This window comes from Rattus rattus, chromosome 5 (assembly GCF_011064425.1).
Source record: "Rattus rattus isolate New Zealand chromosome 5, Rrattus_CSIRO_v1, whole genome shotgun sequence".
NCBI lineage: Eukaryota > Metazoa > Chordata > Mammalia > Rodentia > Muridae > Rattus > Rattus rattus.
In genome coordinates, this window is record NC_046158.1 from 23691849 (window position 1) to 23715983 (window position 24135).

Genomic DNA, 24135 nt, shown 5'->3' on the forward strand with positions numbered 1-24135 from the left:
TGAAGAGATTACAAGAGTTTTGGTTCATTTGTACTCAGTAATATGTTATTCACAGACTTTTCTGGAGACAATTGACCAGATTTTATCAATATGGAATGAGTGTGAATAAGGAAAGAATAATAATTTTGCTGCCATACTGAAGCTGGCTCATGTTAATTAGCGGAAATGCAATATAGAGACCCCAGTTCTACTCCAGATCGTTATGTGCTTACTTGATGCTCTGCCTTGTATTTTAGATAGTTCTGGGCTTCCCCTGATGGAAACATTAAACGTAAGGGAGGTGCTGGAATGGAAGACAGTGTAGTAACTGAAAAGCATGGGTGTTAATGTAAGTTCCTTGAGTCGTTGCATCAGTCAGAAGTTATTTTTTGAATACAAGATGTTGAAAGGTTTTTGTCCAAAAATAAGATAGCTCTCTGAACATAATTTATAAATGACAGAGTTTCTCTCTCTCTCTCTCTCTCTCTCTCTCTCTCTCTCTCTCTCCTCCCTCCTCCTCCCCCCCCTCCCTCTCTCTCTCTGTGTGTGTCTGTCTATCTGTCTATCTATGTACCTATCTATGTAATCATTATATTTATATCTCTACCTGTTCCTGTTTTGTCGTATAGGAGTAGCAAAGATAATTTAAATATTTTTGTATTTATTTTATAATTCTTTAAATTTTATTATTGCCCACCTTTAGTGATTAGAGATACAACATTTCTAAATTGTCACAAGGAAAACAAACACTCAAAATTTAATCTTCCCTCTGTACCTCTAGATCTTATATCTTCTACATGGTTGGAGAGAATGTCTAGCATGCTTCACTGCATAGCTGTTCCTAATGTGATTTCCAGCATCCTCTATCAGGCCCACCCAGAGTTTGATAAAGCCTACACTTAGACCTGTTAATTGAGAACTTTAGGGTAAGGTGTAGCAATAGGTCAGTATGAGCATTCCAGGTAGCCATGACTCACACTCTGGGTGGGGTGTAAAGCACTCTTTAACAGTAAGTCTATTCAAATTCATAAGCACTGACTATCACACATAAGCCACTATCAACAGCTTCTAGGGGGAGGAAAAAATTTTATCATGTTTCTTGCTCCTGACTTCCCACAGTGTTCAAGCAAGAACTAGGAAAGGAGACGGTATTGTAAGTCACATAACACTTAAGCTTAAAGTCTATCTCAACCAGATTAAACATAGAAAGAAGTTATATCTGAAATATTTCATACGTCAAGATAGAACACAAATCAAGCACAAATACAAAGAGAAAACAAAAGTACCTCATTGTAAGTTCCCAGATACTGGCATCACTTTTGGTGAAGATTCCATGAGGTAGGACGAGAAGCTCTTCTCGCATGTTTGTTCATACGTGTGTGTGTGTGTGTGTGTGTGTGTGTGTGTGTGTGTGTGTGTGTGTGTGTGTATATATATATATATATATATATATATATATCTTAGCTGTAGAGATTAGTCACTGTTTTCAAGCCTTACAATGATGTAAATCAAAAGATGAATTAATAAGAACAATATTGAACAAATACACAATGGAATGTTATTTATCCATACAGAGAAATATAATCATGATGTTTGCATGCAAATGGCTGGAACTCGAAAAATGTATATTGGTTAAAGCACAGAAAGACAAACATATTTTCTCTGATATGTGTATCCCAATTTTGCTTTCTTTGTGGTTTAGCAACCTAAAGACTAGAGAAATCAGTCTCTAACCAATCAGGAAAAACTTCTAGCTAGTGTTCCTAATGCCAGAAAGTGCTTTTAAGGTTCCTAACAGAGAACAGACATCAGTGGTCCTAACCAACGTAGACCCTATATGCCTCAATACCAACCTGACAGGTAAGACACACCCATTGGTGTAATAATAATAGCAAGACTGCTATGGGGTAAGGAGCTGCTTTGCGGTTACATCTTGGGCCTGTTCTATAGACGGGACTTTCGTGCTTCATATTGTAATCTTGGTGAAAAGCCCTCTGTGGGGAAAGTCACTGGCCTTAGAGCTGTACCTGCTATTGTAATTTGATTGAACGCGTGCATTGTCAATATGCCTTCTAAATATGTATGTTTACACCCAGAGATCTAGGATGCCCTCAACCTTGCTCGGAGAAGCTTTCTTTTGCAATGGGCAACTGTCAATAGAGAGATGAATAAGTTTTGAAGAGACTGGGTACTCAGCCTAGGTGGAGTATATGTTTTAAGCCCCTGATCACTGAGACTTGGGGTACATGGAGGAAGAGAAACTGAAAAAATAAAGCATAAGACTTAGAGTTTGGGGAGGAATGCTATGAAACGCTGACTTCACCTACTGCATGGCTATCCTACTTGTGAACTCAAGGCTGTGCTTTCCTACACGAGACCTACAGAAGATTAAGTCATCCCCAATCTTAGCATAGATGGAGTGGATGATCTCTAGGTCTCATGTGAGCCTCATTGAAGGGAGGTGCAGAGCAACTGTCTGTGTTCCTATGATGCAGTAGAGTTGAGAGGTAGATGTATGGGGGGTATGAGAATTAAAGGGAAGTTTAGTGGAGTAGATATGAATTTAAGAAATGAAGTTATGAGGGTTGGGGATTTAGCTCAGTGGTAGGCGCTTGCCTAGGAAAGCGCAAAGGCCCTGGGTTAGGTTTCCCAACTCCGAAAAAAAAAAAAAAAAAAAAAAAAAAAAAAAAAAAAAAAGAAATGAAGTTATACCTTCAATCATGTAATTATGTGGGTTTTTTCCCTATTTTTTTAAAATAAATACACAGTCTTGAAACTCATGCAATAAAATTTGAAGCCAGCCAACAAGATTTCTACTATTTTTCGCAACAATCCATTTTTCTCCTTGCTCAGTAATTGTGGCTAACACTCTTGAGACGAAAGTGAAAACACACTGTGGCCATTCAGAAAAAGGAATCCTAGATCTCTCAGCTCATTAGCACCCTGAATCTTTGCGGTGTAGGTGACATGAAGGTAGCAGTTTTGGTGGCTGTGCATACTTTAATTTGATGGACCCTCATCAATTAACCATAGCTGCCTCATTCTTTCCCTCTTCCAATAAAATCCACTCTCGATGTCTTCTCCAGCTTCTGTCATGACCCAAGAAGGATCTAGGGATATCGTGGTCACCATGGCATGAAGAGAGGAATGTCCAAAGTGCAATTTAAACCTAATTTGGCTGCACACAATATCCCTTCTTTATGACTCATAAACCCATGCTTCTCTACAAAACAAAGTCAAATCAACAATTTGTGGCTGCTTCGGGAAGGTAGTAGGTTAAGGAGAAAAGGCTCTGAACAATTCATACAGGTTTGAAGGGCAGCTTAAAATAAATATACACATACCTCTATCTTTTACTGTTTGAAATTTTCATACCAGTATACAATGGGTTTTAACCACATGTACGTACTATTTGTAGCTCTTCTCCCAGGGCACACCCTGCTCTTCCCTTCCTTCTCCATTTCCTCATTTCATGATTCAATTACTAAGCCTGTTTACTGTTCCAGCATGTGTATGGCAGTCCACTGGAGCCTGGACAGCCTACCAGCAGCTATTCCTCTGGGGGAAAAACAACAAAAAAAACCCTCACTATTCCTTCTAGGAAGTCACACATTGTCTATAGATCTTCAGATCGAGGTGGGGCTTTGTGAGTCCCTCCCCATTCATGATGGGGTTTTAAGTATCCAGTCAGTGAACTAGAATTCAGTGGATGCTAGATATCAAAGTCAGAAATGACTCAAGTAATTAGAGAAACTCAGGGAGAATTTTTAGATGGTAAGTCTCTCTCTCTCTCTCTCTCTCTCTCTCTCTCTCTCTCTCTGTGTGTCTGTCTCTTTCTCTCTCTGTGTGTGTTTGTGTGTGTTTGTGTGTTTGTGTATGTCTATGTTAAGCAAGATTTTCATTTGTGTCTGCAACTTGAGCATAAATAAATATCTAAGAGAAAACAATAGATAAAATTTTAGTTCCAATTTTATTTTTTTAAAAACCAATTCTCCCAAGTATTTATTATGTATGTGTGTGGGTATGCATATGCCAGGGCACACAGTGAAAGTCAGACATGTTAAGAGACTTGATTCTTTCCTTCTACCATGTAAGACCTTAAGACTTGTGTAAATTGGTCTAAGATCATATGGCTTGGTGGCAGGGAACTTTACCCCAAGACCATGTCTTTAAGGCCTATTTGCTCAGTTTGAACTAAGAAAATGTTGAGAAAACTAGGCTGATCCGACTGAACCTGACAATTTTTTTTATGGTGCAGAAAGAACCTATTGGATTATAAAACACAAAAATACTATGTTTCAGACTATGAAACACAAACACATGCAAACATTTCAGGAACTTACCTGCATTGTGGACAGGTGCACTTCCGAGGTCCACGTGCTATAGGCATGCTCTTCTGTCTAGTGCTGTTGGAATATTCTGAGGACTTGTAACCTTTGAGGTAACTGGGGATATGATACACTCTTGAAAGAAGCTATAGGACTATAATTTCTTTGCTTTCAGTCATTTATTTGCTTGGATATTTGTTTGTTGTTTTCTGTACTGTGTACAGGCATATCCCCCAATGACCAAAGCAATGAGTCTATCAAATTTTGATTAAGATGCTCAATTGAACTGTGATTCAAAATAAGCCCTTTCACATCATAAATTAGAAATCTCGGTAATTTTGGAATAGTAACAAATAACAGATCCGTTGTACAAATAACCTGTTCAAATAATAAATCGCTTTACCTTATTGTCATTAACTTAATTTTTTTCTAAATTCGATTCCAAACTTATAGCTATCTACATACCTTGTGTTCATTTACTTTACTTTAATATATATTATTATATTTTGTGAATAAGTGTCCACAACAGGAATCAACTTTATTCTATTTTATGTAGAGAAGAGAACATTCTAGATGAGTGTATCCTCGTTTCTAACTTCAGAGGGAAATTATTGTACTAAATACTCTATTAATAACTAGACAACTAAGATTACTTTTAGATAGGTTAAATTACAATGAAGTCGCCAAAGCCATTAGGAATGTCAGGAAGTTGAGACCAGATATGATCCAACAGGCTGCCCAGAGAACAAAAAAATCTCTAGAATAAAAATACAAACTTTTACCAATGCCTCAGCCTTTGGAAAACAATGCAAAATCTTCATCTAACACCAGTGTAGATCCTACTACTGGTGGGTGGCAATAGAGACAGAAAAGAATGGGTTCACAGACTATCTGCCTTTCTTCAGTCTACAATAAAGCATAGCATTATTTTATCAGTCTGAAAATTGTGACCTTTATAAACCCTTAAGTACTGAATTTGCATTCATTCGAGGAATAAAAGGCAAGTCCAAACCACAGATAAAATAATGTCTTCTGCATAATACTGCACTGAGAAATCAATTTTATTATAGCCAGCAGAGCAAGGATAAAAATATGTTCTTCCCCAAAGTCATATCAAGGCACTATTTATAGAGACATCTAGATCAGTAAGTTTTGACATTCTTGGTCTAGATTGTGAAAACATACTTCATCTCACTTTTCAATTCTGCCTTGTTGGTAGTGATTTCCTGTAGAGCATGTTAAAGAGAGTTCAGTTATTGTACGGCTTCTGTGATTAATTTTCATTTTCTGCCTTATTGTAGAAAAAGGCAGTGGCAATGTGTGTTGATGTATTTGTGAGTCAAGAATAATAGTAACTGAAAGGCGAGAATCATAAGAAAGGACAGATATCTGTGCACTCAGAATGTAGGACAAGGCAGGGAAGAAGTGGGAAAAAAAACAAAGGATTCCCAAGAAGAAATCAAGATGTATGCTCCTGTATAATAAATATAACAAGAAAGATGGGGATATTGTTGCAGAACAATTTTAGTATTTTGGCATAAAAACGTCCCTAGTCTGTACACACAGAGTCAGTGAATGTGAGCTCCAAGGACAGCAAGCCTGTGGTTCTTTGATGCAGGACAAAATCAGGAAAGAGTCCTGGAAGCTTCAAGTGCATTTTCCCAGAGGATTGTGAAAGGCTTCAGCACTGGCCAGCAAGCATTCCTTCTCACGGTCCCCTTTACCTTTCCCCGCTTCCTTTCTCATGCCTCTTGTTTATGCTGGACATTTAGGGCTTCTTCCTTTTAACAAATTCTTCAGCCTTTGACTTGCTTGTCACCACAGAGTTTCATGCTTTTGTGACGAGGCAGAGAGCCCGCTCCACACACAGTTCAAATTGAGCAAAAATCCCTTCAAAGGCCCCCCAAATGATGGCTTTGTCCTTTTTTAATGTATGTTCAGAGAATGAAACAATCTGTTTCTTTCCTTGTGTTAGAACAGCTGGAATGAAGTGAATAGAGGGGGCTGAGCAGTTCTGCAAAATCTTTGATAATGGAGAAGTACAAATGTTCCCGTCAGCAGTAGGATGATAATTTCTCTGGTATGAATGATGTAACCAAGTGGTTGTATATTACTGCCCCATTCTTTCTTGTCCCAAGGCACCCTTGGAAACACGATGCTACCTCTCAATGGGATTTTCCAGTACAAAGATTCTTTTCAAATAACATAATTGTGGATACACACCACTCCTACAGAGGTAAGTATACTGAGGATGTGCCAAAACACTGGAACAGAAATTCAGTTCCCATGGCACACAAGCAGGAATCCAGCCATTTGCAGTAATAAATAAAATGTTAGTAGCCTTCCAGATTATAAAGAGCGTGCTCTCTATGAGGCTCAAATTGCTTGTTTATTTGTTTTAGAGTAAAACAGCAGAATACAATAAAAAGGGAGGCAAATATGGCAATGCGAAATAGCGTTGTTCGTCTCCTGAGATTGTTTACTTCTGTTGTTCTTAATATTCAAAGCAACAGGTAAGGTCTCAATGTGCAAAGAAAGATCGCTTCACTTAATTCTGCTTGCACTTTAACTTTTTGACTTTCTGGGATCCTCAGAAAATAAGAGACACCACAAAGCCCCAAATCTAAGCAACAAAACAAAGACTGGAAGAATGGAATACCACAAAAGCCGGGAAATGGGTATGGATTCCGACATTATTTCAGTGTAAAGTTCTTGGAAAGACATGAGATTGTAGAATTTGTACTAGAAATTATTTGATTGAGTCTAATTCTAATTAGGCATTAGAACCAAATGAGAAAAATACAAAGAGGCATCAGGTATAAGCTCAGGATACAATAGAACTGTGAAGGCCGTAACCTGGTGTAGTGATGTAAGAGTTGAATGCCATCACTGAATGTTCCCAAACGCATGCTGTACTGGGGTAAGGGAAAGGACTCTCTGACACTGTTCTTGAATTTCTCAGTCTCTCGAGGCTTTTATTTGGGACCTTTGAATAGAGAAATATACTCCAGGGTGGTGCTAGAATACAGGGTAGCTGACATCAGTCTAAATGTTCTGCAAAATAAACTCTCCATTTTATTTACTCAGTTGAGATCCTCATTCTCCATTTAAGAATTTTATGGTGTGAATCTACTCAATAAAACCGCAGTACCCCTGGTCCTGGTGATTGAGCATCTAGCGTTTGGCTAGATAGATTCAAAGGAACCTCATAGAAATAAGCATCCATGTAAGCACTGTCAAGAGATCACAATAAAAATGGAGAACCTCTGTGACTGTGCATTGGAGCACTTGGTCCGCATTGCTCTTCCACAACCAGCACCGCAAGCAAGCAAGCAAATAAGTGTGCCTATGCGAAAATAAACAGTCCAGTGGAAAGCAGGGGAGAGCCAGAGAAATTCAAGGACACATTCATCTCATCACTTAGAGCCAGGATGCTTGAAGCAAATTCTAACTCAATACATTTGTTCTTTGACTCTCTTCTCCTCAAATTACCCTTCTACTTGTATACATGCTATACTCATTGGAGATGATTTGCAGTCACATGCAACCAGATCCTCCGACATACAAGTAGATACCATATAAGAACTACAGCGTAAAGCTCCCAGAAAGTCGATATTCACAAAGATAAAAGAAAGGCAATGGTACTTTTGCCTCCTCATGGGCTGACGCTGAAGAGTTTACACTATTGACCCTAACCAGATTCTCTCTTTGTATTTTAACTTATATTAGTTTTTAACTTCTTTACATTTCCAATGTGCTCTCTGTTTCCCTGGGTTTCCCTGGATTCTATAGTAATATAGCCACTGTCTTGTTTCAGATTAGTTAAGAGCTTGTTAAGATATTTTTGTTTAAGAAACACATCTGATATTCTTCTAGTTCACGTTATATTATGTCTACCCTGCTATTTGCTATTTATTATCATCTCTGGTTTTCAGCTATGGATTATTCTTCTTTCATAGGACATTGAGGTGCCAGGTTATTAATTGGACATTTTTAGATTTTTTTTTAAATGTACGTGATATAGCTATGAATACTTCCTTTAGAACTGCCTTTGCTGTACACCAAAAGTCCTGGTAAGTTATACTTTCATTTGGCATTGGACCTAGGAACTTTTAAATCCTTTGCTCATTAATAATTAAAAGTCTATTCAAGAAAATATTTTTTAAATTTAATTTAACTTAAATTTTTACTTATTGACTTTATATACTGCTCACTGCCCCCCTTCCAGTCACACCCTCTCACAACCCTTCCCCCACTCCCCCTCCCCTTCTTCTCTGAGAAGGTGGGGCCCTCCTGGGTATCCCTCTACCCTGGCACTTCAAGTCTCTACAGAGTTAGGCTCTTCCTCTCCCATTGAGGGTAGACAAGGCAGCCCAGCTAGAAGAGCATATCCCACTTACAGGCAACAGTTTTGGGGATAGTCCCAGTTCCAGTTGTTTGGGACCCATAGGAAGCCCATGCTGCATATCTGGTATGTATGTGTGGGGAGGCCTAGATGCAGTCCATATATGTTCTTTGGTTGGTGGTTCAGACTCTGAGAGCCCCAAGTGTCTAGGTGAGTTAGCTCTGCTGGCCTTCCTCTGGAGTTAATATCCTCTTCAAGGCCGGGAATTCTTCCTCCTATTCTTCCATAGGAGTTCCCAGGCTTCATTCACTGTTTGGCTCTGGGTGTCAGTATCTGTCTGAGGCAGCTGCTAGGCAGAGCCTTCAAGAATGCATTTTTAAATTTCAATATATTTGTTTATTTTCTACTACTGATTTTATTTTTGCTATACAAGATTTAATGAGATATGAAAGATTGATTTGTTTTATCTTGATATGTGAGCTAGAATATAAACTATTTTAGAGATAGTTTCTTTTGCTCCTAAGATAAAAGTTAATTCTGTATCTTTTGGATGAAATTCTGTGATGTAGCACAAACCCAATATTTTTGTTAATAATTAAAAAATAATTGATTGGTTTTTCTATAGGATTTAATTTTATCATATTCATTCCACTCCAACTCTTCCCAGGCTCCTAATCACTCAACACTGTGCCCTTTAAAAAATATATCTTTCAGTTCTTTGTGATCAGAGAAATGCAACTCAAAATGACCCTGAGAGTCCACCTCACACCAATCAGGATGGCTAAGATCAAAACCTCAGGTGACAGCAGATGGTGGCAAGGATGTGGAGAAATTTCCATTGCTGGTTGGATTGCAAACTGGAACAACCACTCTGGAAATCAATCTGGAGGTTCCTCAGAAAATTGGAAATATATCTACCTGAAGACCCAACTATACTACTCTTGGGCATATACTCAAAAGATGCCCCACCTTACCATAAGGCACATGTTCCGCTATGTTTTATTTGTGACAGTCAGATGCTGGAAACAACCCAGATGTTCCACAACAGAAGAATGAATACAGAAAATGTGGTTCATTTATACAATGGAATACTACTCAGCTATTAAGATTGAAGATAACCTGAGTTTGGCAGGCAAATGGACAGAACTGGAAAATATCATCCTGAGTGAGGTAACTCAGACCCAAAAGGACTTGCATGGTATGCACTCACTAATAAGTGGATATTAGCCAAACAAGTACAGAATACCCAGGATATAACCCATAGAACCCAAGAAGGTTAGCAAGCCAAAGGATTCAAGTCAGGATGCCTCAATCCCACTTGGAAGGGAGATGAAGGCAATCACAGGAGGGGGAAGGGAGGGACCTGGGTGGGAGAGAGAACAGGGAGGAGAAGAGGGGGACATGAACAGCTACTGTGGGAAGGAACAGGATTGAAGCCCTGAGGGCCAGCAGGAAGAATGCAAATGGGCAACCTCGGGAGGTAGGAGGTGGGGGGGACCCTCTAGAATGTACCAGGGGCCTGGGAGGTGAGAGACTTTCAGGACTCAAAGGAGGGACCTTAGAGGAAATGTCCTTCAGTCTGGAGAGGGAACTTGTAGAGTCCATTTCCAGTAGAAAGTGGAGGAATGGGGTTGCCATCGCACAGTCAAACGCTCTGATCCAGAATTGTTCCTGTCTAAAAGAACTGCAGAGACAGAAATGAAGAAAAGCCTGAGAAAGAGGAAGTCCAGTGACAGCCCCAAATTGGAATCCAGCTCAAGATGAAGCCCCAAGGTCTGAAACTATTACTAACGCTATGGTGTGCTCACACAAAGGGGCCTATCATGACTGCCCTCTGAAAGAACCAACAAGCAGCTGAAAGAGTCAGATGCAGATACTTAACTCCAACCAACGGACAGAAGCTGCTGACCCCTGTGGTTGAATTAGGGAAAAGCTGAAAGGAGCGGAGGAGGGTGACCCTACAGGAAAACCAGCACTCCCAACTAACCTGACCCCAAGCTCTCTCAGATATCAACCAGGCAGCATACATCAGCTGCTATGAGGCCCCCAACACATATACAGCAGGAGGCTGCTGGGTCTGGACTCAGTCAGAGAAGGTGCACCTAACCCTCAAGAGACTTGAGGCCCCAGGGAACGGGGAGGTCTGGTGAGGTAGGACTGGGAGATGGGGACATTCTTTTGTAAATAGTGGGAGGAGGTATGGGATGTGGAACTGTCAGAGGGTGTATCAGGAGGAGGATAGAGTCTGGACTGTAAAAAAGATAATAAAGAATAATTTTTTTTAAAAAAGAAAAGAAACAAACGAAAGATTTGGGTCTAACTTTTGCTGCCCATATACTCTTGTGTATGAATCTAGCCACTGAAACATGGTGGATACATCAGTAGCTACATTCTAAAAAAAAAAAAAAAAAAAAAAAAAAGGAAGAATTAGAAGAAGGGAATGTGACCAAGAAATCATCTTTAGTCTCTTGTGCACCTAGGTCAATTTTGAGTTTCTGTGTTAGCCACTACTAAGAAATAGAAAATTCCTTAGTGAGGGTTTAGAGTGATGTTAATCTATAAGTATGGCAGTAACGCATCAGTAGCTGGTCTAACATTATATCTATGTCCTAGTTTTCTTTCTGTTGTTTTGATCACCCCCTTGGGGAAGAAATGTTTTATTTTTATCTTGCAGATTATAGTTCTTCATCCAGGAAAAGTCATGTCAGAAACTCAGGGCAGTAGCTGAGGTTGTGGAGTAACACAGCTTATCTAGGTCCTCCGACTTTCTCAACCTGCTTTCTTATGTAACCTGGGACTATTTTCCCTGTATTGGCACCACTTACAAAGGGCCAAGTCTTCACACATCCATCACCATTTTTTTAAAATCCCCATAGTCTTGTCTACAGACCCCAATCTTACGAAAGCATTGTCTCAATTAGCATTCTTTTCTCCCAGGCATGTCTAGGATTATGTCAAGTTCACAAAGAAAGAAAAACCCTCAGTAACTTTGCATTTTTCCTTTACAAGATTTTGTACGTTTGCCATGGGGAGGATTTTGTATGGTCATGACTGTCACAAGTGCTTCGTGTATTTGAAAGTCTTTCTTTTTTGAGCTTTAGGAAATGTTCTTCTATAATGGAATTAAAGTCTCTATTCTCTCTGCTCCGTGTCTTTATATCAGATCTTACTGTCCTGTAGAAACTTAAATTTGGTCTGTGGATGATAACTCACTCTTATTGGACATTGCAGTTATCATGTGTATGTGTGTATGTATGTATGTATGTATGTATGTATGTATGTATGTATGTATGTATTTTTATATCCTTAATGGTGTTTGAATGCTCTATTTCATTAGCCTGGTCCTCCATCTTTGATAGCCTCACTTCTAGTTGGTATACTTCATAGTTGATGCTTTCAACTATGTTTTTCTTTCTTTATTTAGATTTCTTTTGTCCTGTCCAGTCCTGTATTAAATTCATCTGCTGTGTTTGATTCTTTTTTCCCTGATGATTTTTGCTGAAAACTTTTGAAATCTGGCTGCTTCCATGTTTCAATGTTATTGAATTAAGTAACTGAGGCATTGTGGTCCTTAAGAGGCATTGGCTAGTTTTGTCGTATCTCTTGTGCCTCTGTCTGTGCACTCCTCAACTGTCGTCTTGGACCTATTTTGTTATTTTCAGGAGACATCTTACTAAGACTACTCCTAATACTGAGTCCCTAGCATGACTTAGCAAGGAGAAAATAAACTAAAGCACCAGTGCTCACATCAAACCACATAAGGTATATAGTTATGCTTAAAATTAATTACAACCCACGAACATCATTATAAAACTGAAAATTTCACGAATATTTAGGAATTACTAAGAAGTTAAAAATTACTTCGACTGTTAACATAAAATGCTACAAGGTTTAGTGGAGGAAGGGAAGTCAAAATACCCAAAAGAATAAATTTTGCTCTAAAATGAAAAAAAAACACATAAACAAAAATAAATTAATCTATGAAGGACAATGACAAAATCATTTTAAAAATTAAGAAATATATTTAGATAAATGTAGAAAATGTTACATCAAAGGTTTTTAAAAGTGAGTGTTGAAACAGCTTCGCTTTGGGCTCTCTAATATTCGAGACTGTCAGTTACATGCATGCGTGGGGGCAGAGTGGTTGAACTTGTGGGCCGCTGTGTTTCCTTCAGGTTAAGCTATTGCTGACTCTGTATCGGACACACATCTGATGTTTGCCCGAGCAGCCTTAATTGTGCCGATTTCCCTTCTTTATACACCAAATGCTTATAAAGGCTTCAGATGGCCACACAAATCTTTCTGTTCTTGTGAACTCGACAGATTCTCTTACCCTCCCGAGACTCCTAAGATTGTAATTCCTAAGGTGGCTAATGTTTTCATTGGCAGAGGGGTAGCAACCCTGGTGCTGACTCCGGTGACCGCATAGATCAGTCTTCACGTTTTCAAGAGCTCTTGAGTATGAATCACCTTTCTGAAGGAATAGAGCTGTGGATATCACCTATTCTTCTGGAAATCCATTGTTCCCAGGCTCTAGGACTAAGCTTTATCCAACTCGATGAAATCTGGTTCCTGGTTCTGATCACTGACAGTAGATGTCCTGGTAGTTTGGGTTTTGCTGGTTTGGCTTTTGTCAAGTTGATAATAAGCTAACGTTATCTGAGAGGAGGGAAACGCAACTGAAAAAAAAAATGCCTTTATAGGGTTGGACTACATACACGTCTGCGCCATTTTACCAGTCTCTGAGAGGAGGGCCCAGTCCATTGTAGTTAGAGCTATTTCAGTCCAAGTGGTCCTAGGTTGTATAAGAAAGCAAGCTCGGCAAGCCATGAGGCACAAGACAGCTGCAGTACTCCTTTGTGGCCTTCCCTTCAATTCCTGTCTCCAGCCTCTTGCCTTGTGCGTATAGTTGAACTTCGGGCTGGGAAAACCGTTAAGTACTCAGTAGTCACTGGGATGTTTTGGAGGAGCTTGTAAAGGAAGTTAGTTGAAATAGCTACAATGGAAGCCTGGACTATGATGTTTCGGAGAGAGAAGCAAAGACTATGTTGTGGCCAGTTGATATTTTGAATTTCAAAAGTTGTGGTTCTGGCATAAGCCGGGGTTGAAGTGCTGACTATGATTAACAAGAGATCAGAACCACTGAAGTGAAACATTTTCTTTACTAGAACAGTTGATATGGGTCAGCTGGGGCTGAAGAATGATCTGTAATTATTTGGAGTCCAGCATCACCGAAGATCATAAATCTTGGAGTATTTCCTCAGGGTCAGCACACAGAAGCTGTGGTCCAGAGTGGGAAGGAAGTTTCAGCTCACGCTGGCTGCTGAATTTGGTAATGTTTAAGATTCGTCCAGGTGGTACTGGTTTTGAAAGAATGAAGGAGTCATAGAAAACGGCTGTGGCATAGCACTGTGAGAGGCCAGAATAGGCCACCGGTGAAGGCCTAGTCAGTCTCAATGAATGCTCCAGGATATGAGTTGTGTGAGAGAAATTTAGGCCTGGCAAGACATGAATATCCCTAAGAGAAGCTCTCAGTAAAGACTCAGCCTAGCTGCAGTTGGAGACCCAACATTTTGGAGATGCCAGTCTCGTGAGTAGACTGTGAAAGACAGCACCAAGTAGGTAGCGGCCATCGACCTGAGCCTACGACAAGCTGTGTGTCCTTCAGATAGCAGAGCTGGAGAAGTGATGCTAGCTAGGCCCCTCGGAGTACAGGCGATCATGGTGGACCCCAGAAGTCAAGCCTGGGAGCTTTTATACTGACGAAGTTTGGTTTGGTTCTGATTTGACTGTGGATGTGCCTAACAGTGCCCTTTTGAAACAAGAAAGTTTGCAACTATATCAATTGTAGTTTTTAATTATTTTTCTTCTTTAACGAGACACCAAACTTTTAGACAGGCTTGGCCTGTTCAAAGAGCCTTTGGGTGTTTTCAAAAGACTGAAAATTTTTAAGGTGTTTGAATTCATAAAGACTGTGAAATTTAAAAACATCGGATTGTCCTATATGGCGATATTAATATTTAACATACCATCTTGGGGACACATGAAAATGTAATGTTGTGACTGAATAGTGACATGTTTGTGTGTCGAGTTGACAAGGGGTCAATTTTTCTGGTTAGTTTACTTTTTTGTCAACCTGACACAAGCTAGAGTTATCTGAGAAAAGGAAAGCACAATTAAGAAAAAAGTTACTGAAGGGAAACCTGTGTGACCTTTCTTAATTACTAACTGATGTGAGTCCTCCCAGCGCATTGTGGGTGGTGTGATCCCCAGGCAGATGGTCCTGGGTTGCGTAAGAAGCAGACTAAGAAAGCAGAGGGGCACAGTCTCTGCTGTAGTTCCTGCCCTGATGCTACCTAGAAGCCAAATTAACCCTTCCCTCCACAGGTTGCTTTTGATCCCAGTGTTTTCTCACAGCCATAGAACCCTTGATTAAGACAGGCCTGCTAGCTTCCTGACCCTACACAGTTTTTTTTTTAATTAGTAATTTATTTTATTTATAGAAGTACACTGTAGTTGTCTTCAGACACACCAGAAGAGGGCATCATATCTCATTACAGATGGTTGTGAGCCACCATCTAATCCCATGTGGTTGCTGGGAATTGAACTCAGGACCTCTGGAAGAGCAGTCAGTGCTCTTAACTGCTGAGCCATCTTGCTAGCCCTTTTGTGACCTATCTTCCTGGTCTCCACAACTGCCACTTTGGTTCTTCCCTAACCTAAGAGACAGCCGATTTGAAACTTCCAGAACTGTGTGTGTGCCCTGATCTCCAGCACCCAGATAGTTTAGTTTTAGCAATAGGTTCCCTTTTTCATCTGGCTGATATCCTCTGGCAGACAGTATGACAAAGCAAGATTTCTCTCTGCCACTGGTCTATCCATCTCCATTTGTGAAAACACAGATGGATTTAAGACCATGAAGTGTGTGGATAGTACTCAAGGTGGAGTAGTGCAGCTTCCATATGGTTACCTCTCAGAGTGGCTTCCATTTTCTCTCTCGCTGCCAGGAAATTGCCAACTGAAGTTTTGTTTGGCTTACGTCTCTGGTATCCTGACTTCGCTTCGATTTCCTTTTCTTTCATGTTCTTTGTTGGGTTCGGAAGTTCTTCCTCTGTTTCTTTAGGTAAAGTCTAGTGCTTTCTAATTCTGACTCTCTTTTCCAGCCTTCTTATGTTCCAAGGCTGGCTGGACTTTTTTTTTTTTTCTTTATTAACTTGAGTATTTCTTATTTACATTTCGTTTTTTATTCCCTTTCCTGGTTTCCAGGCCAACATCCCCCTATCTCCTCCCCCTCCCCTTCTCTTTGGGTGTTCCCCTCCCCATCCTCCCCCCATTACCGCCCTACCCCCAACAATCACGTTCACTGGGGGTTCAGTCTTGGCAGGACCAAGGGCTTCCCCTTCCACTGGTGCTCTTAATAGGCCATTCATTGCTACCTATGAGGTTGGAGCCCAGGGTCTTAACAACGCATTCTCTCTCAAGATGTCAGCTGGACTCTTAGTCACCCCCTGGGGCAAGAAGATGCTAGGTAGATAGGGTTTCCCTCTGCTGCTGACCTGAGTGCTAGAGGAGTCACTGTCCCCCTCAGGCTGTCAGTGGCTGTGTAGATCTCTGGGCTGGGAGCTTGTCCTCGGGTAACACTGCTCCTCTTCCCTCTGCCTTCACTCTGAGAAGACAGCTGCCTCCCTTTCCAATGGGGGCTCCATAGAGACTGCTCACAGCTTTGGTACACCCCGTGTCTCCCCCTGCACCTCTAAGGTGTTACTTCCTGGCATTTGTGGATTTCCAGAGCTCTTTAGTTCTCTCTGGAATGTAGTCTGGTTTGGTTTGGTTTTTAAATTCTCACTTCTCCACCAGCTCACACAAAGTAGTCTGCCCTCTTTGAAACGGTTTGGATCTTGCCCCAGCAACCTTTAGTAAAATGATTTTGATTCTGAGTATCCTCATTTTCCCCCTCCCAAATTTACTTTTATAAAAAATGATGAGGTGATATAAAGCCAGATTAAAGATAGAAGTAAAGTGTTAGTCTTATTTTTTTAAGAGATCTTTTGCTTATATATTATGGTTTTCCACTTGGTTTTTATGGATTTTCTGTGTTTGCAAATGTGTGTCTCAATATATGTACGTTTCCTATGAAGCTCTTTATTTTTTTCTTGTTTGTTTTTATTTTGTCTATTATTATTGTTGTTGTTGTTATTTTATGTGTATTCTAAGAAGAAAGAAAAAGGAAGGATGTGGATTTGAATAGATGAGTAATGGAGAGAATTTGGGAGTAGTTAGAAGAGAGAAAACCATAATCAGAATATAGTGTATCAAAAAACTATTTTCAATAATAAAGTAAATAAATAAAATGACTTAATGTTAAAAAAGAGAAATACTTATTTATGATCAGTAAGAAATTTTAAATCATAGTTTCATACTTATTGTTTTATTATTATATATTCTGGATGCTAAGTCTTTTCAGTTATGTGGTTTGGAAATATTATATTCCATTTTGTAGGTTATTGTTTCCTTGCTATAAAGGGGGCTTTTTTTTTAGCTCTATATAGTCCTATTCTTTGGTCTACAGTTCTTCTGCTTTGATTTCTTGAGTTTAGGGGTACTGTCAAAACTGTAGTTGTGCATTCCCTTATGTTTTCTTCTAGTTGTTTCATAGTTTAAGTATCCCATTTAAATTTTAAATATATATGGATTTGATGGTTGATACTGGTGAGAGACAGATACCTTCATAACTCATGCAGCTAGACCCATGTCCCGACATCCTTTATTGAACACATTTGCCTTTTTTCACTTTGTGTTCTTAGTATGTTTACTACCTGTAAATGTATGGCTTCATATTGTTTATATTCTGCTCTCGTATTCGATCTTTCTTTTTAAAATAATGCCATGCTGTTTTTATTACCACGACTTCATAGTATATTTTGAAATCAGATTTCATTGGCTACTTGCTGTTGTTACTTTTTATATTTTTATTTTGTGCAGGTTTATGTCTATGTTTACATATAAACATACAGTCCAATACACATTTTAGGGTTGCTTTACATAGTATCTGAATAGTGCAGAGTCTTGGTGTTTTGAAAAGAATTTCATTGAAAATTTTGAGATATTATTCATGTTTATTTTGCCAACATGAATTCTTCAAATCCATAAATGTGTTTTTTATCAACTTCAATTTTTCACTAATGTTACTTTTTGCCTTTGAGATACTTCAACTTTTGGGTACAATTATTTTCATGTATTTGATATTTTGTATTTTAAGGGTGGGATTGTTTTTTTGAGTCATATTTCAGAAACTGAAATTGGTATGTAATAATAGTTGTGACTTTCATACAGCAATTTGAAATTTTGTGTATTACAACCTTTGTGGATTCCCTTGGTAGTTGCAACAGTATTAATGGAGTATATAGAGTCTATAGGGAACATATAATCTATACACATTTGACTTTTCTAATTTTGATATCATTCTTTATCTTGCTTGATTGGCCCAGCTAGGACATCTAGCACTATGTTAAATAATTCAAGTGCTGAAACTGGAGATGTTTGTCTTGCTAAATACTTTAGATGGAAAACTTTCATCTTTCCCATTCAGAATGATATTAATTTTTGGCTTAGCTTAGCATATGTGGCCTTTATTAGGTTGAGGAATATCCCTCAATCCCTAATGTTTCAAAGTTTTCCCTGAAGAGTTATAAAATTTTATCAAATGACTTTTATTCAGCTATTGAGATCATCACATATATCAGCCCTTTTATGATATGATTTTTGTCCTTTATTCTGTCTTACTTTTTCCAAGTAGTATGTGTTGAGACATTGTTGTGTCACTTGGATGAATTTAGAGCCAAGTTCATAATGTTTACGATGAATAGTCTTTTAAATAATAATTTAATGTGTTTTAGAAAATAATAAGCCTTGTTTGATTCAGAATTTTTGCATCCACGATCATCAGGGGTATCATCCTTTAATGTCTTATGTTTTATTATGTCTTTCTAGGTTTTGATATTATGGTAATGATGGTATCATGGAATGTGTTTGAAAGTATGCCCTGATCTACTATGTTTTTTCATTCTTACAACAAAGCATTCTACAAAAGCAATTAAAGAAAAATGGTGTTATTTTGACTTAAATTTTAAGAGGCGATTGAGTGTATCCTGGAAGGAAGGCATGGCTCAGAGAATGTGAAATGGTCCTACTGTCTTCATCAGTAAACAAAAGAAGATGAATGTTAGTACTCATCTCAACTCAGCCTTCCTATGTTACGGGTTGTATATGCCTTCTTTTCATATGTATATATGTGTGGTTGGTATGTGGTGTGCATTTTCCCAGGTGTGTGAGCACATGTGCACATGTGTGCTTCTGTTTATAGGGATGTGAGCTGGAAATTCAGAATCTTCCTCAATCAATCTTCCAGTGTAGTCTTGGATATTGTATCTTAGTTTGTTTTCTATTGCTGTGATAAATACCATGAGCAAAAGCAAGGGGCGGGAGGAAGGTTTCATTAGATGAAAATTTCCAGATTATAGATCATCACAGAAGGAAGTAAGCGCAGAAACTCCAAGAAGCAACCTGAAGGGAGGAATTGAACTATAGACTAGAGAAATACTGCTTACTGGCTTCTTCTCCACGGTGTGCTCAACCTCCTTACTGTATACAACCCAGGGGAACTCTCCCAGGGGTGTCAGCATTCACAGTGGGCTGGGTGCTTCTTCATTAATTATTAATTAAAATATGTCTCACAGACTTTCTTACAGGAGGGATTTTCTCAGCTGGGGTTCCCTCATCCCAGATGACTCTAATTTGAGTCAGGTTGAGGAAAAGGTAAACGGAAGGGATCATGCAAGCTTCTGAAGGAGGGGATCAACCAAAACTATATACAACTCTGATGCCTGTAGGCAATATCAATTAGCAGCACGGTACAGTAGTCCTAAGGATGTAGTAGTGACCTGCATACCTCAGTGGTAACCAATGGTTTTAAAACTAGACTGAAGACCTGCTTAACAAGAGGGAAATAATGCCTGGTGCTGAAACCTAACCGGCTAGCAAAGTCAAGGACACTGGAGCGGAAACTACAACCACCACTTTACTGAATGAACATAACATCTAACTCAACTGTAAATAGTTGCGTCTGTACAGAGAGATAAATGTAGTTCTCACCTTTTATTAAGAAAACTACCTTTTTGCAATAGATAGAGACCATTACCAAAAATAAATACGTAAACATGGCCACTAAAAATACAGAGTTGTTAAGTTCAATAACAATGGGTATATCTACAAGACAGTTCAGCACCTAAGGCTCAGGAAACATGGCAGACAAACCAGAGTTTACATCTTCTCATAATGTCAGGAGATACACTCATAAATCCTTGTCGTCATGAGACTGTCTAAACATGAGCCAAACATGGAGAGCAGTAAACATACCAGTATATGAGGGGAATGCCAGGGGGCTCAACCTTACACAAAGCATAATAGGCAACTATCTGAAAATGAAAGAAAGTCTTTTCCAGGGAAGAGCACAGTAATTGGTTATACAATACCAAATGGTCAGTCCAAAAACATCCATACAAGTAACATTGACAGACTGATATGTATATGTGTATACATGTACGTGTCCATATATATATATACATATATGTATATATATATGTGGACACAGCATATAGAATGTAACAGCTTTAATAGAAAATGCTATGAATTTGAAAGAAAGCAAGGAGGGATATATAAGAAGGTTAGGAGAAAGGAAAGAGAAGGCAGAAATGATATCATTATAGTATAATCTCAAAAGGAAAAGAAAAAATAACCAGCACATATAGCTATCTTTTTATCCTGCTTGATCCAGATATCCCATCTCTACCTTCCAAGGCTAGGATATAGGCATTTGGCATGTTCATCAAGCACTTATGTGGGTTCTAATGGATAAAATCTGCTCTGAGTATTGATGTAGTAAGTGTTTTAGCCACTGAAAATTTTTTCCAACGTGTTTAGTCTTTTCTTTTAATGGAAACTGAGACCCCTCAACCCATGGGGCAGTGAGATCTACATACAGGAAGGGTCTGCCTACCTCATGTAACCAATTACTGTCCTTGTTCAGCCTATGTTTAGACAGTCTCATGATGGTAAGGCTTTATGATTGCATCTTCTATCATTGCTAGAAGTCTCTGGATATGGCTTCATAGGATATATTCAGTGATGTTATGCTAATAATTCCAGTTGACAATGAAGAGTAGCAACCACAATACTTTCCATTATCAACACTCAAACACATCACTTCAGATCATAGAATTCAACCCATCATTCTCAAGGCTCCTGGGCATTAGGTAATGAAAACTGTTTTAATTTCATCTTCAAGATTCCTCCAAATTTGAATAGTTCTAACAAAGTCCCAATGTCAGTCTCTTCTTACTCTTCTTCTTAATGAAATCTCTTGATGGTAAACCAAATAGCAAGTTATATATTTCCAATACACGATGACAATGATAAAGTTTCAAATTACAAAAGGGAGATATGGGAGGGAACAATGAAAGATCAGATTGAAAAGGTTGATGCTCATTATGACAAATATCAAACCCTGCAGCTCCATTTCTAGAGTATGAGCTTGTGGAAGATTCAGAGCCTGGAAAGATCTATCTCTCCAGTTATGCTGCCTGAAATGCTCATAGGCTCTTTCTTGATCCAGCTCTTCTCTGAACCGATGGCTTTTTTGAGTGGATAGAAGATGGTCCTAGCATCACTGACTTCTCAGCTTTTTTTCACAATTTACCTTCATAGCTTCATACAATGGCCACCTAGGTCCTCCTTTCAAGGAAATCAATGATGCCACACACTGCCTGGTGTTAAGGGCTTTTTGAAACTTTGGTACAAGCGTCTTTACCCTCTTTATTTCTGGGTTTTTAAATGACTAAAAAATCAGAATCATGCGGATGCTGCCAAGTTCTGCTGTCAGCATAATGTGAAGTTTGGCCTCTGTACTGTTTTGTTTTTGGCAAATTGACACTAGCTAAAGTCATCTGGGAAAAGGGAACCTCTAATGGGATGTTCTTTGCAAGTTTGAGAGATAAGAATTCTGGGGAGAAACACAAATGATAGAGGCCTTATTTAGGGAGTTTCAGGTTGAAGTAAATGCTTATCAGAGACATTCATATGATGTGCTGAATTAGGACCCTGTTCTGTGAAGATGGGGCTGAAGAATTAGTTGTGATTAATAAGACACCACTGAAGTGAAGTATCTGCTTTATTGAGATAATCAATGCTGTTAGCTGATCCATCATATGCAGTTAATCAGGGACAAGCATATCTGAGGTGAAATACTCTGGTAATTGTTTCCTTAGGGTCGTTACACAAAAGCTGTGGTTCATAGGGCAGCAAAGGGTACATCTCAAACAGGCAGCCAAATGTAGTAATATGTAAGATACCCCCACATGGTATTTAGTTTGAAGATCTGAGGGGATCATGAAGAGCAGGTAGGACTCAGCTTTGTGTGTCAGGGCTTGGATTACAGCCTAGACACTGAGAAACCACTGGTGAAGGTGAAGCCATAGTTGAAGTGGAGACACCACCATATCAGGGCTATGAAACTAGTACCAAGGACAACAGCAGTTGTGGAATAGAGCTGCTCTTAGCCCATGAGCAAGCTGCATGTACAGCAAAAGGTACAACCGAAAAGTAAAGCTGCTCAGGTCTGTTGGAGCCCAGAAGATCAAGTGTGAGTCCTACACATGAGATTTTGAGCTATTCACACTTTGGGAGTTGGATTGTGCTTTGATTTGATTGTAACTGTGGCCTAGTTTACTACATGATACCAATTGACTAACCACTCAAACCGCATTTAAATAATGTATATAATTAATCGGCATAGTCACATTATTATGAAAAAATAAGTGGAAAGAATAGAAAAATGTTTGTTTTCTCCTTCTAGAGTATTTTAAAACATCTAAAACATTTGTCCCTGTTAGTTCTAAATACCTACTTGACGGACTACAATCATCTCTAAAGGAAAATTTCAATTGAGTTATTGCCTAGATCACCTTGGCTTCTGAGCATGTATATTGGGAGTTGTCTGGTTGATTTTTCATAGAGGAAGCCCGGGCCTACTGTGAACAGTTCAGTTCCTAACCAGGTGATCCTGGGCTAATAAGAAAGTTAGCTTGAACACGAACCTATGAGCAAGCCAGCTCCAGGATATCTGCTTGAGTTCCTTCCTTGCCTGCCCATGATGGTGTACTGCAATATGTTACTACAAGTCCCTTGCTTCCCCTGAATTCCTTTGGGTCAGAATGTTCTTATGTTACCCACAGAAAAAAAAAATATTTACTCCTCAATTACTGTAACACTTAGGAATTTATTCAAAATTTGAAGAACCGAATGCCTTTCCATTTATTCAAATGGCCTTTAAAAATAACATTGCTCATCTAGTAGCTATAGTTTTTTTTTGTTTTTTGTTTTTTTTTTTGCGACTCACTAGCTGCATGTTTTTTAACACAACCCTGGTATACATCAGCCTTGAACAATCAAGATATAACTCTCTGCTTTAGTGGTAATATTTTTTAAAGATTTTCCTAAATGATTCTCTTGTTAAAGATAAATTCATGATAAGGAAAAGAAAGGCAGGTGTGATGGTTAATGTTGATTGTGAACAGGAAGTAGAACAAACTAGGTACATGTCTTTCTGTGAAAGAATCTTCTAGACTGGACTAAATGTAAATCACACCATTCTATGGTGTGGTCCTAGATTAATTATTAAGAAATGAGCTTAGTAGGAACATTTACCTTTGTCTGTAGTATGGATGCAAAGTGACCAGTTGTTTCCTATTCCTGACATCATGCTTTCCCTGCTGGGATAGAATTTACCCTCAAGCTGTGAGACAAAAGCACCCCTTCCTTCTGATTTCTTTTCCTGCTTTTATCACAGCAATGAGAAAATCAAATAGTAGAGGAGTGTATGTGTTATGAGATATAATGCTGAGGGAAGTTATCTTGCTGGCTCATGGAAGGTGTCCCATGAGAAATCACACCATGCAACAGATCTGGTATAAAGGAGTTTATTTGGGGATGGAAGGGAGTGAAGATGTGGAGAAGGGACTGAGGCAGATGAGTAGACATGTAGACAGACAGACAGAGAAGAGCAGAGCCATGAGAGTAGAAAAGAGGATGGGCTACAGAAAAGGACAGAAGGGGAGGATAGAGAGATCTGGTGGAAACATTTGGGAACAGAAAGAGAACTAGAGTGGCAGAGCAGCCCACACCTGAAGCACCTGGCAACAGCAGGGGATGATGTAATCCATCACTAGGTCCTTGGGAGGAGCCTATGGAACCAATCACCTGTAAACTAACAAAATGGTTTGTGTTTTTGCCTTCCTCCTTCCACTTCCTTTCAAGTTTGTATGTCTTCCTCTCTATCCCTATGACATCCCTCTCTTCTTTTCTTCCTTCTCTTCCTTTCTTATGTGTATACACATTTTCATACACACACACACACACACACACACACAC

General features: G+C 39.1%; 1 long non-coding RNA gene across 1 annotated transcript in view; it reads left to right on the forward strand.

The window, feature by feature from the left end:
- The window catches only part of LOC116900156, a 49437-nt gene that overhangs the window by 9149 nt on the left and 16153 nt on the right, over positions 1-24135 (forward strand). Inside the window, exon 2 of the long non-coding RNA XR_004387921.1 lies at positions 6446-6543. This is a non-coding gene — a long non-coding RNA (uncharacterized LOC116900156). The remainder of the gene's footprint in view (positions 1-6445; positions 6544-24135) is intronic.